General features: G+C 41.8%; 1 protein-coding gene across 1 annotated transcript in view; it reads left to right on the top strand.

Annotated features, from left to right (window-relative positions):
* The window catches only part of DGKB (diacylglycerol kinase beta), a 374,677-nt gene that overhangs the window by 756 nt on the left and 362,619 nt on the right, over window positions 1-11,302 (top strand). The gene's annotated exons all lie outside the window — the stretch shown is intronic.

The following is an 11,302-nucleotide window of genomic DNA, read 5'->3' as shown; positions in this document are numbered from 1 at the left end:
TGCGGCTGTGTGTTTGTCGCTGCTCATTTCACAGCTTGTCAGGCTGGGATGGAGATAAGACGCAGGAACAGAGGCGGTAGTCATGGTGGTTTGAAAACAAACACCGTCCATGGGATTTGTCTTCGCTAAATTGGTCCAGGCGAAGCATGGGATTTTCTGTTTAAGAAAACATAAGATAAAAATAATAAGATAAAAGAGTGGGATGGAGAGCCCTGTCGTTTTATTTTTGGGTGAGCGTTTTTGTGTTGATACATGGCAACGAGTTTGCAGGTGTTCGATGGATCTGGTCTCTGGCTGCTTGAACTGTATTAAAGTCCAATATGTCCCCCTGCACTCCTCACAGCGTCTCCGGCCCGAGTCACAATGATGGTGCTCGCAGTGATACTCACGGATGGCACCGTGCACATCAAACAGCGAATGAACAGGAATCACCAGCACACAGTGGAAAATATTCAAACGATAAAGTCAATTTAATCGGACAACTCATCATACATGCTGCAATAATTATAACTGATGGTTTCGGGGCCACGCAGGGACCCTTCATCAGGGCAACAATTGTTACATTGTTGCCCTGATAAAGAGTCCCTGTGTGGCCCCGAAACCATCGGTTATAATTATTGCAACATGCATGATGATTTGTCCGATTAAATGGACTTTATCGTTTGAATATTTTCCACTGAGTGCTGGTGATTCCTGTACGTTGGCTGCTTGAACTGACATACACATGTCATTGAAATAAAGGACGGCTTAGGGGTAATCTGATTTATATGGATGAAGGTATTCAAGGTCGATATAAAGATTTTGCAAATTACCTTTTTTTATCCAAAGACTGTATAGGGAGCAAGGCAACATCAATTTGTTTTACGGTTCGGGTGGGAAAGGATTCTCTATGGTCAGAATGGTTAAAGGAGATCTAAATCAGGTAGTAGGAAAGCTGCAAAACAAATGATTATCCGCGCTACAGTGCTCTACCCCAAACTCCTCAAAAACACCATATTGACAGCTGCAGAGATAGAGAGAAGCTATATAGTAGGAAAGCTGGGCACTCCAGCTGTCCTATAAGGCATTGCAAGACTGACAGCCGCAGGCATGACTCCCAAAGGCAGAGTCATGGGGGGATTTGTAGCTTCACCACAGCTAATGTTCCAACATTGCCACCCCTCATCTAAAAAGACTGTAAACTTTACCATGTTCGTGTTATTTCAAAAGTTGATTTTTTTTAATCTGCATCTTTAAAAAAAAAAACAAGTGATATACTTTGTTTAGGCAGTTTTAGTTATAGGGTCTCCTAAGCAGGCATCTATAATGTCACCCTGTCACATGACCTCCTGCTCAAGACTACAGCTGGTGTGCCATTGGCAGGCATGGTCCACCGTTGTCACTATCAAGAATGCGCATGTAGACAGGAAGTGGCTGGAAAAAGCTGCAAGAGATGAGCGGCACTGATATGATACAAATGATTAAAAAAGGGTGAAATAGAATTTTATGGGGAAAGAAAAGAAAAAAAAAATAACATGGCAAGTGGTTATGATGCACAGCTCTTTAGCAAGCGAAATGTTGTTAAGTTAAAGGTGTGATCTACTTTAAGCCTCATTTAGAGGTGGTGTTAATGGCAAAATCAATGACGGGATTAAAAAAACAACATTAAGATAATTGTGTTAAGTCCATTGGAAGAAACGTTTATAATTGCTAAAGACAATGTGATAGCGGGGGGAGGCTGTCCCCTTCTGGCGGCGGATTTCTGAAGCGCTCGACTGGTTACCATTATATGGGGCAATATGGTGCCGATCAGGAGCTAAAAGTTCACATAATAACTGGCCTTGGCCTCCAACTTGGCACATTAAGAACTTTGGTGATTATTATATAAGCTTAGCAGACTTATTGAAACCTTATATGAGATTGGCATCCCAGTACCCCTTTTATACCAATCGGGGTCTCCCTCTGAATGGGAGCGAGCCCCTGGATGATTGCATGATCGATTGGATATTTTGTAAAACATAATTACTTAACATGTCTCCTGATGGAGCAGGTCTATGATCTGGGAAATGTGTTGGGAGTCATCCTTATCCCACTGGAGGAATCAGCTTCAACTGAATGGAAATATTTATATACATATTAGGGATACACAGATACCAAGTACCGTACTCGGTACAAGTACAAGTACAGATACTTTTCCAGCTCCAGGACTAGACTAGAGAAAAAATCAAAAGTTAGGAGGCAGCTGTCATGTGTAAGGAGCACACGGAGCTCCTGGGATTTGTACATCTCTGTTTTAATGTATGATTTTGTTTTTCTAAATATAAATAAAGTGATGCACAGATACCAGTTTTGCAAGTCCAAGTACTGATACATTTTTGTTAAGTGTCATGTGACAGTTTTTCTAAAACAATACAGACTAATGATTTCAGGACAGTGGTGGAGCAGCAGAGCCGTGTCCCAGCTGCAACCTCTGCAACGCTGATATATCTCATGAAAATGCCAAGTATCGGCACTGGTACCAGTGCATCCCTCATATATATATATACTGTATATGCTACCTTGGCAAACCTAAAATGACCCATTATGTCCCATATACATGTTTTTTATCATTAGCATTCCATTATTCTCTATGGAATGCCAAAGACAGTATATTAATATTCTTATCTGGAGGATACATGTTAAGGGAACTGTGGGGTTAGAATCTCTGTTATATATGGTTGGGAAAGGTGTTTGATTTGATTTTCTTTGGGCTAAAACTGCTGGAAATTCTGAGAAGTGATGAACGTAATGGTCAACTGTCCTTCAACAAAATCAACCCTGTAGCTACGTAGAGGCTTATTTAACATGGCAATGCAAACTATGAAAAGCAACCAATCAGTAAACATCACTGCCATTGTTCTGCTGATTCTAGACTATGAAATGTGTTTGCATTTTGCACATCATTGTTGTTATTTGTGCTGTTAATGATCACTTTCTACATGGAGATGATGGTGCGAGATGGTGCCATATAAATCATAAAAAAGTATTATCCTGACATGGTATACATGCTCATAGAATCAATAAAATGGGAATGTTTTTTTTATTTTATTTCTGAAATCAAAATATAGACTAGCAAATAAATCTGAAATTTTAAAACAATTTTAAAACAATATATACTGTTATATAAAGCATTGCAAATGTATGAGAAGTCTTAAAGTGACACTAAAGATGTAGGTGATATTGAAAGCGAGCATCTAAATGGGACCTTCTGCCCGTTCTATTCATACCTCCCAATTGGAACCAAGTCCCTCTTCTCTCCTCAGTTGTCCCTCGTTTTGGTCTGAAGTACAGATATCTATGAAAAGGTTCCTTTTAACTTCCAAAAGTGTTATACTGTAATAAAACCTTCATCTAATTGCTTATCAATCTTGTTTGTTTTTTGAAAAATAAGTATAAAGGAAATATAATGGAGAAAAAAAATAATTATTTGTGTAAACAATCATGTTTGACATGTAAATTCTTAATGGTCCGATATACTGGGGGCGTGATAGGGTGTGTGTCCATTGCCTAAATACAGAAGGTGTTTTGGAAAGATATGGAAGATATGCCTATTTCAGTGCTTTGTTGGTCAGAACGATGTGCTATCATAGTTATTGACCAATGTAAGAATGTAAGACACGGTAGTTAGCAGGTCCAGTTTTTTTTTAATCATAAGGGTTGGTTGACATTAGTATAGTGCACTGCCCCAAGTGACAGGGCTTCATGATTGGCCTACTAAAGTGCATGCAAACCTAAAATCTATTTATTTGTATATTTGGCATCATATGTTACTGTACTTTTTTTTCAAGCAAATTGTAAGCTACTTACCCAGAGATCCAGCCAGTAACAGCACTGCCTGTTGCAGGTTGGCAACACTAAGACGCTGACTCGCATGCGAGCACCTTCAGTTGGCCATTGGGCTGCTTATCTAATAAGCAGCCCAGAGCTCCCAGGGCAGGTTGACAATCCTGCTGCTAATTAAGAGGCAGTGATTAAGTATTGCTGGCCTGCAACAGGAACAAATTAGCAGCAATGTTGTCAAACTGCCCTGTGAGCTCCTTCAGTTGGCTGCTGGGCTGCCTAACTGGTCTATTAGATAAGAAGGCTAAGGGCCAACTGAAGGCACTTCCTTGACATGCCGACAGCTCTGGTGCTAATTGGGAGGAAGTGGCTAAGTATTATCGGCCTGCAACAGGAAGTGCTGTTGCTGGCCAAAACTTTGCAAAAGATTCACTTAAAAACTTTTGCTTAAAGAAAACTGTATACAGAGCAACGTACTGAAAATAGATTTCAGGTTTGCATACGATGTAATTGACCAGAATAGAGCACCTATGGGGCCTTGCCACTCTGGGCTCTGTACCTTGCAAACGTTCATAACATCTTACCATGAAAAAAATCTTCTACCCACCCAACCACTTTATAGTTCAAGTTTTAGACCATGCTTCATGTTGCACCTATATATAGGGTGTAACATGAAGCATGGTCGCATACAACATTCCCAAAACCCAACCCCCTCCCTACCTCAATGGTGCGTGTTCCTTCTGTATGAAAGTAGTACTGATTTGAGATTAGCAGGCAGAGTCTCGCACAGCCGTGTCATTCATTTCTAGAATTGTTTATATTTGTTAACTCCAAGTCCTATCTACCACTGAGGCAGAGGGACATGCGCAGAGCACGCTGGTGATTCCTCCTTCTTCCTCCTGTAGTCCTGAGGCACTCTTTCCAGCCCCATAAAAGCAGATCCCTGCCTCTGTATTGACCTGGGGCTGTGGGAAGATGTTGCAAGAACCTGTGCATTGCACCCGTCACACACCGATCATGGGTGCAAAAAAATTGACTCATGGGATTCATTTTACTGCCTTTACTAGTTTTTTTGCAAAAGGTGGACTTAGCCTTTAAGCATTTTTAAAAGGACAGTAGGGTCAATTTAACACACCTTATGTGCAACATATTCTAAGGACAGCAGGGTCCAATCAACACACCTTGCAAGTTCTGGCAACATATACGATATATCGTAAGGACAGTAGGGTCACTTTAATACACCTTGTGAGTTCTGGCAACATATCTCAAGGACAGTAGGATACATTTAACACATTTTATAAGCGACATATCATAGGGACCGTAGGGTCAATTTAACACATCTTCTATGCAACATATCATAAGGACCGTAGGGTCAATTTAACACATCTTCTATGCAACATATCATAAGGACCGTAGGGTCAATTTAACACTTTCTATGGGACATATCATAAGGACAGTAGGGTCAATTTAACACTTTCTATAGGGCATATCATAAGGACAGTAGGGTCAATTTAACACTTTCTATGGGACATATTATAAGGACAGTAGAGTCAATTTAAGACGTTCTATGGAACATATCATAAGGACAGTAGGGTCAATTTAACACTTTCTATGCAACATATCATAAGGACAGTAGGGTCAATTTAACACACCTTCTATGCAACATATCATAAGGACCGTAGGGTCAATTTAACACTTTCTATGCAACATATCATAAGGGCAGTAGGGTCAAGTTAATACACCTTGCAAGTTCTGGCAACATACTGTATCTCAAGGACAGTGGAGTCAATTTAACACACCTTATGTGTGACATAGCGTATGGATGGTAGGTCCAACATCTTGTGACATATTGTAAGGACAGTAGGGTCAAGTTAATACACCTTGCAGGTTCTGGCAACATATTTCAAGAATGGTAGGGCCAATCTATCACACCTTCTGAGCAACATATCATAAGGACAATAGGGTCAATTTAACACACTTTCTATGCGACATATCGTAAGGACAGTAGGGTCAACTTAATACACCTTGTAAGTTCTGGCAACATATCTCAAGAAGAGTAGGGTCAATTTAACACTTTCTATGCAACATATCATAAGGACAGTAGGGTCTAGGTAACATACTTTCTATGCGACAAATCGTAAGAACAGTAGGGTCAATTTAACTCACCTTATGTGTGACACATCGTAAGGATGGTAGGTCCAATTAAACACACCTTCTATGTGACATACCATAAGGACAATAGGATCAGTTTAACACACCTTCTGTGCGACACATCGTAAGGACTGTAGGGTCAAGTTCTGTACCATAACACACTTTTTATGCACTATATCATAAGGACAGTAGGATCGATCTAACACACCTTCTCTGTTACATATCTTCAACACATTAAGGACAACTAAACACTCCTTATGAGTTCTGACAACATATTGTAGGGACTGTAGGGTCAAGTAAACACACCTTGTATGCGGCATATCACAAAGACTATTCCCCTGCCAGGTCTCTGCAACCTTTTCCATTGTGCCTAATTACAGTTTCATCTGTCAACCTCTGTTAATTTCCCAAAAATGTAATAAAACCCTGAGCTGTCGGTGAATTCCCGAGCAAGTGCAAGCTAGAAGTGCATTGAGTGGACGCTGGAGAGCGCACATGAGAATTAATATTTCATAGCGAAATCTGTTCGTAAACAGGTCCAGATAACGAAAACTCCATCTTTTGATGAGCTATAACAATCTTAATGCATTGTTGTCTGCTTTAGATGCTTTGGGGGCAAAACAAAGCGCAGCTAGACAGATGACAAAAAAAAATGAAACCTGAACTGTGTCAGGCATTTGTGAACTCAGCCAAGAACTGCACAGGCATCAGGATTTAAAGGATTGTGTCATCTCTGAGCCGCCACATCCGTCCTGGGAGTAGGAGCAATGGTGACGCTGGACAAAGATGGCACCATCCTTCTGGGGAGGCATTGTCAGGGGGAGGACTGTGATCTCTGTTGCTGGCAAAAACTCCACACAGGATCGGTAATATATTTTCAGCCTTAGGCAGGGTTCACACTTTTCTGCTGGGGTGCGTTGCGTAAATGAATGGGCTTGGCAACACCCCAATCTGGATAGGGCAAACATAAAATCAAAATGTGGAACATCACATTAGAAATGTGAAAGCCACATAAAAAATATATGTGTGTACTGGGTGAAAGCTTTAAACCAGCATAGTACCCCCTTTACAGCATGCACCCCCTCCCCCCAACTTGCTGCTCACTATCCAATAGTAAAGCCCCCATACACTTACAGCAAAGCGGGTTTGGGCTCCCTTAGGCAGAAGTAGCCAATTAATTTCTCTACTTCTTACAGACCCCATACCACAGTGCAGCCAGATCCCTCTGCTGATGAATTTTTGGGATCACTAGTGTGACACGAGAAAGTGATATTGAAAAGAAGGTTTAGGTCAGCTATAAGGGGCCGTCCTATTTTTATACCTTCCTGCCATATTTTTCATGGCTGCATCTCATGTTCAGACGCAATCAGGCAGTAAAGTCACCATACTTGCTGAATGATCCCTGACTAAAAACCAGTTGCACAATAAGTCACTGCTAATGGTTTCAATCAGACAGAGAAGGCTGACAGGCCTGGGCTAAGATAACTAATAATGATTAGCGGATCTGCTCCAACAGGAATCTGCTGAGGTTTACACAACGCCTAATTGCTGAAACCATAGAGAAAGATTTGCTGATCAATAGATGTAATGGGCAAAATGTGTCACTAGGGCAGGCAAGGGCAAGAGATTGATTAACTGCATAAATGCATAATAAAAATAATACATTGCACCCCAGTGTGTGAGCAATCAGCAGTGCGGATAGGCTGTAAATGTCATGTACACCGGGGTCACTGCTGCCTTGGTCAGAATACTAAACTGGAACAATGATGGCGAAGGTACGGGGGAATTAAATGTCAGGTGCTACGAGAAACACTACCACTGCTGACCTCCTTACCCCTCTCTCTATCTATATACTGTGTATATAATATATACAGTCATGGTCCAGAATATTGGCACCCCTGCATTGCTGTTCAACTGCACCACCTCGCGCAGAAAATTGTTGCAATTACAAATGTTTCGGCATTCTCATGTTTATTTCTTTTGTTTGTATTTTTATGACACAAACATGTGGAGAAAAAAGAAGACATATCTGACACATTCAACACAAAACTCCAAAAATTGATAAAATGATTGGCACCTTCTCCAAATTATTGTTATTATTATTATTATTATTATTTGATTTATTTTGTTAATATTTTTTTTTTAATTGTAAGGTTTATTTAAAGGAGAACTATGAGGTGAGTGAAAATAATTAATCCCCATAGTTCGAGCCGATGTGTGACAATGAAACTGTCAAACGTTCGCTCAATAGATCAGGAAGTGAGCAAGAACATACCGCCGCTCACTCACTTCTCGATCATGTCCCTGTCATGTCCTCCCCTCTCCGATCCTCCAGCGCTAACTGGCTGAATGGACAGAGGAGGGGCAGGTACAGCTGGCTTTGCCTCTAGTTAGGCAGAGCCCGCTGTCACTCAAGCAGCTGGCTGGATCTCGACAGTGAGGTCGGGATCCGTCCCGGCTGCAGTGGTCTCAGTATATCGCGATTTACTGAGCTTTGGGTCACGGCCCTGGTCCTCCTGTGAGCCTTAGGAGAACTATGGGGAAAACACTTACCCCATAGTTCTCCTTTAACATATTGGCATATGCAGAGCAGGGGGTCGATGGTCTTGAATGTTTTTTCAACCTGACTGACTATGTAACTATGTACAAACCTTTGATGTACATATGAATGAAATAGTAAATACAATAGTAAAAATACGTTTCTGTGATGTATTACTCAATGACACTTGCAGACTATCTGCTATTGTCATTTTACACAGGAGCAGCTGCATTATGAAAGCCACTTCTGCTATGTAATACATTGTAATTCTTGGCTGTCATTTTGGTAGCCAGTAGTTGCAAACAATAGCGGCGGGAGAGCAGTGGCAGGGGAAGCAGTTAGGACAGCACGAACATAGGAGATATGCCCAGGAAATGTTGTTGAAGTCCTACATCTTCTATGTTTTCTGGGGCATATCTCCTATGGCTAAAATCCTGAAGTGGTTACGAGAACATTTGTGTACAGGTCTTGTTTATAAAAAAAACTAATTTTATTTTCCTTTTTTTTTTAAATAATTGTGAAAGTGTCTTTAGTTTCTCCTTAGATCTTTGCACTGCAAATCCCCAGGTACAGCTTCCCCTCCAACAAGGAGAACACTGAGCAGTAGTGACATCATTAAACCTCGGTCCAAATCTGGTGACACTAGCAGTCAGAGGCAGCAGTGTCTTAGATGATCTCACAATGCAGATATACAGCAATGAGGATACAGAAAGGGAGTGCCTATGCACAGAAACCGCTCTGCTATTTTTCAGAGTAAATCTTTCAGGATACTGCTTAGTTACAATTAATAGTCCTAGATGTTCTCTATATGATCTCTATAGGATCTTCACTTTTTAAGTTCAGGTCCACATTAAGCTGACTATGCATATTACAGTCTGATTGTACAATGTCCCTTAGGGCAACCAACCACTTTGTAGTGCAAGATCCTCCCTGATTTTGCTTTTATTTTTTATTTTTTAATAGTTTTGGATAGAATGGGGAAGGATTAAAACCCCTATAAGGTTTTACTGCTAACTAGCTATTTGGGGTACTATTAGAGAGATTTCCCCTCACTTCCTGTTCTAGGAACAAACTTTTACCAGACAGGAAGTGAGGAAAAATCTGAAACAAACAACAATACAAATCTGACGGAGTTTCTAGAATCCGCCAGCTAAACCTAAAAAAAACATAATTCTGTCTGAGATTTCCCCTTAATTTCTGTCCTGAGTGCAACTTTTTTTTATCAGACGGGAAGTGAAGGAATCTTTCCAACTGAGCCTCCGACAGCATTAAAACCTGACAAGAGTTCTAATCCTTCCCCATTCTATCCAAAAACTAAAAAAAAAGCTTTTGCCTATAGATGCACTTTAAATGAGTTGTTTAGGTAGTCCCCACATTACTGAGTTTTGTTAACTCAAGAGGAGATTGTACGATCAGACTGGAACAGTCATGGGCAGCCGTACATATCTGAATGTACAATCTCCGTATAACCCCCTAACATTTACCAAATCTTTATAGTGGGAGGGCCTACCTAAATAATCCATTCGATGTGTATCCATCTGGGCAGGCCCCTGCATTCCTTTAGATTGACCATGAAAGATCTAAGGAGATTGTGCAATCAGATTATAACATGTAAGATCAACTTTAGGCTAGGTGCTGGCCGTATGCTTACGCCACATACCATCCAACCGTCCCGATTTTCGCAGGACTGTCTCTCTGTTTGAACAAGATCCCAGGGTCCCACAGTCCCACCCCCATGCCCCACCACCAGGTGCTGGAATGTTTGTATCTGACTGTTACAATTCCTAGTTATGTGATGATAACTTCACGTTACTCTGATATGGAAGAGAAAACTGGCATAGACTTCCCTTGCTCTGAGGCACTACGCTGGTCTGAGGTCTTAAGGGGCTTTGGAGATTGGAGGGGGCTGATCTCTGGTCTGAAGAGAGTCTGATCAGGGGTCTGAAAAGTACATTAAAGTTGGCTGATCTGAGGTTTGAAGAGGGTCTGCTCTGAGGTCTGAAAATTATGTTAAGGATGGCTGATCTGAGGTCTCAAGAGGGTCTGATCAGGGGACTGAATAGTACATAATAGATGGCTGATCTGAGGTCTGAAGAGGGTCTGCTCTGGGGTCTGAAAAGTATAATCAGGGGGGCTGATATGAGATTTGAAGAGGGTCTGATAAGGGGGCTGAATAGTGCATTATAGATGACTGATCTGAGGTCTGAAGAGGGTCTGCTCCAGGGTGTGAATAGTATGATAAGGGTGTTTTGGAGATTGGAGGGGGCTGATCTCTGGTTTTGAAGAGGGTCTGATCGGGGGTCTGAAAAGTACATTAAAGATGGCTGACCTGAGGTGTAAAGAGGGTCTGATTGGGGGGGTCTGAAAAGTACATTAAAGGAGAATTATGAGGTGAGTGCTTTTCACTCAGCCTTATAATCTGAGCCGACCTGTGACAATGAAACTGATCGGGAAATGAGCGAACACATACCGGCGCTCGCTCCCTTCTCGATCCTGTCACTGCAGAGAGCCGTGACAGGGGAGTGACTGGATTCTCCCCTCCTCTGTCCGATCCTCCAGCGCTGACTGGCGGAACGGATGGGGGAGGGGGCGGGTACAGCTGGCTCTGCCTCTAGATAGGCAGAGCCAGCTGTCACTCACGCAGCTGGGCGGATCCAGACATAATTGTCGGGATACGTTTCAGCTGCGGCGTCTCAGTATACCGCGAGCTACAGCATACCGCGAGCTGCCGCTCGCGGTATACTAAGCTTTGAGTAACGGGAGGATGCTAGTTTCTCCCATAGTTCTCCTTTAAAGTTGGCTGATCTGAGGTTT

This window comes from Nanorana parkeri, unplaced genomic scaffold, assembly GCF_000935625.1.
Source record: "Nanorana parkeri isolate BGI_ZX_2015 unplaced genomic scaffold, ASM93562v1 scaffold300, whole genome shotgun sequence".
Classification (NCBI taxonomy): Eukaryota; Metazoa; Chordata; class Amphibia; order Anura; family Dicroglossidae; genus Nanorana; species Nanorana parkeri.
This window is presented reverse-complemented; position numbering and strand designations above follow the sequence as displayed.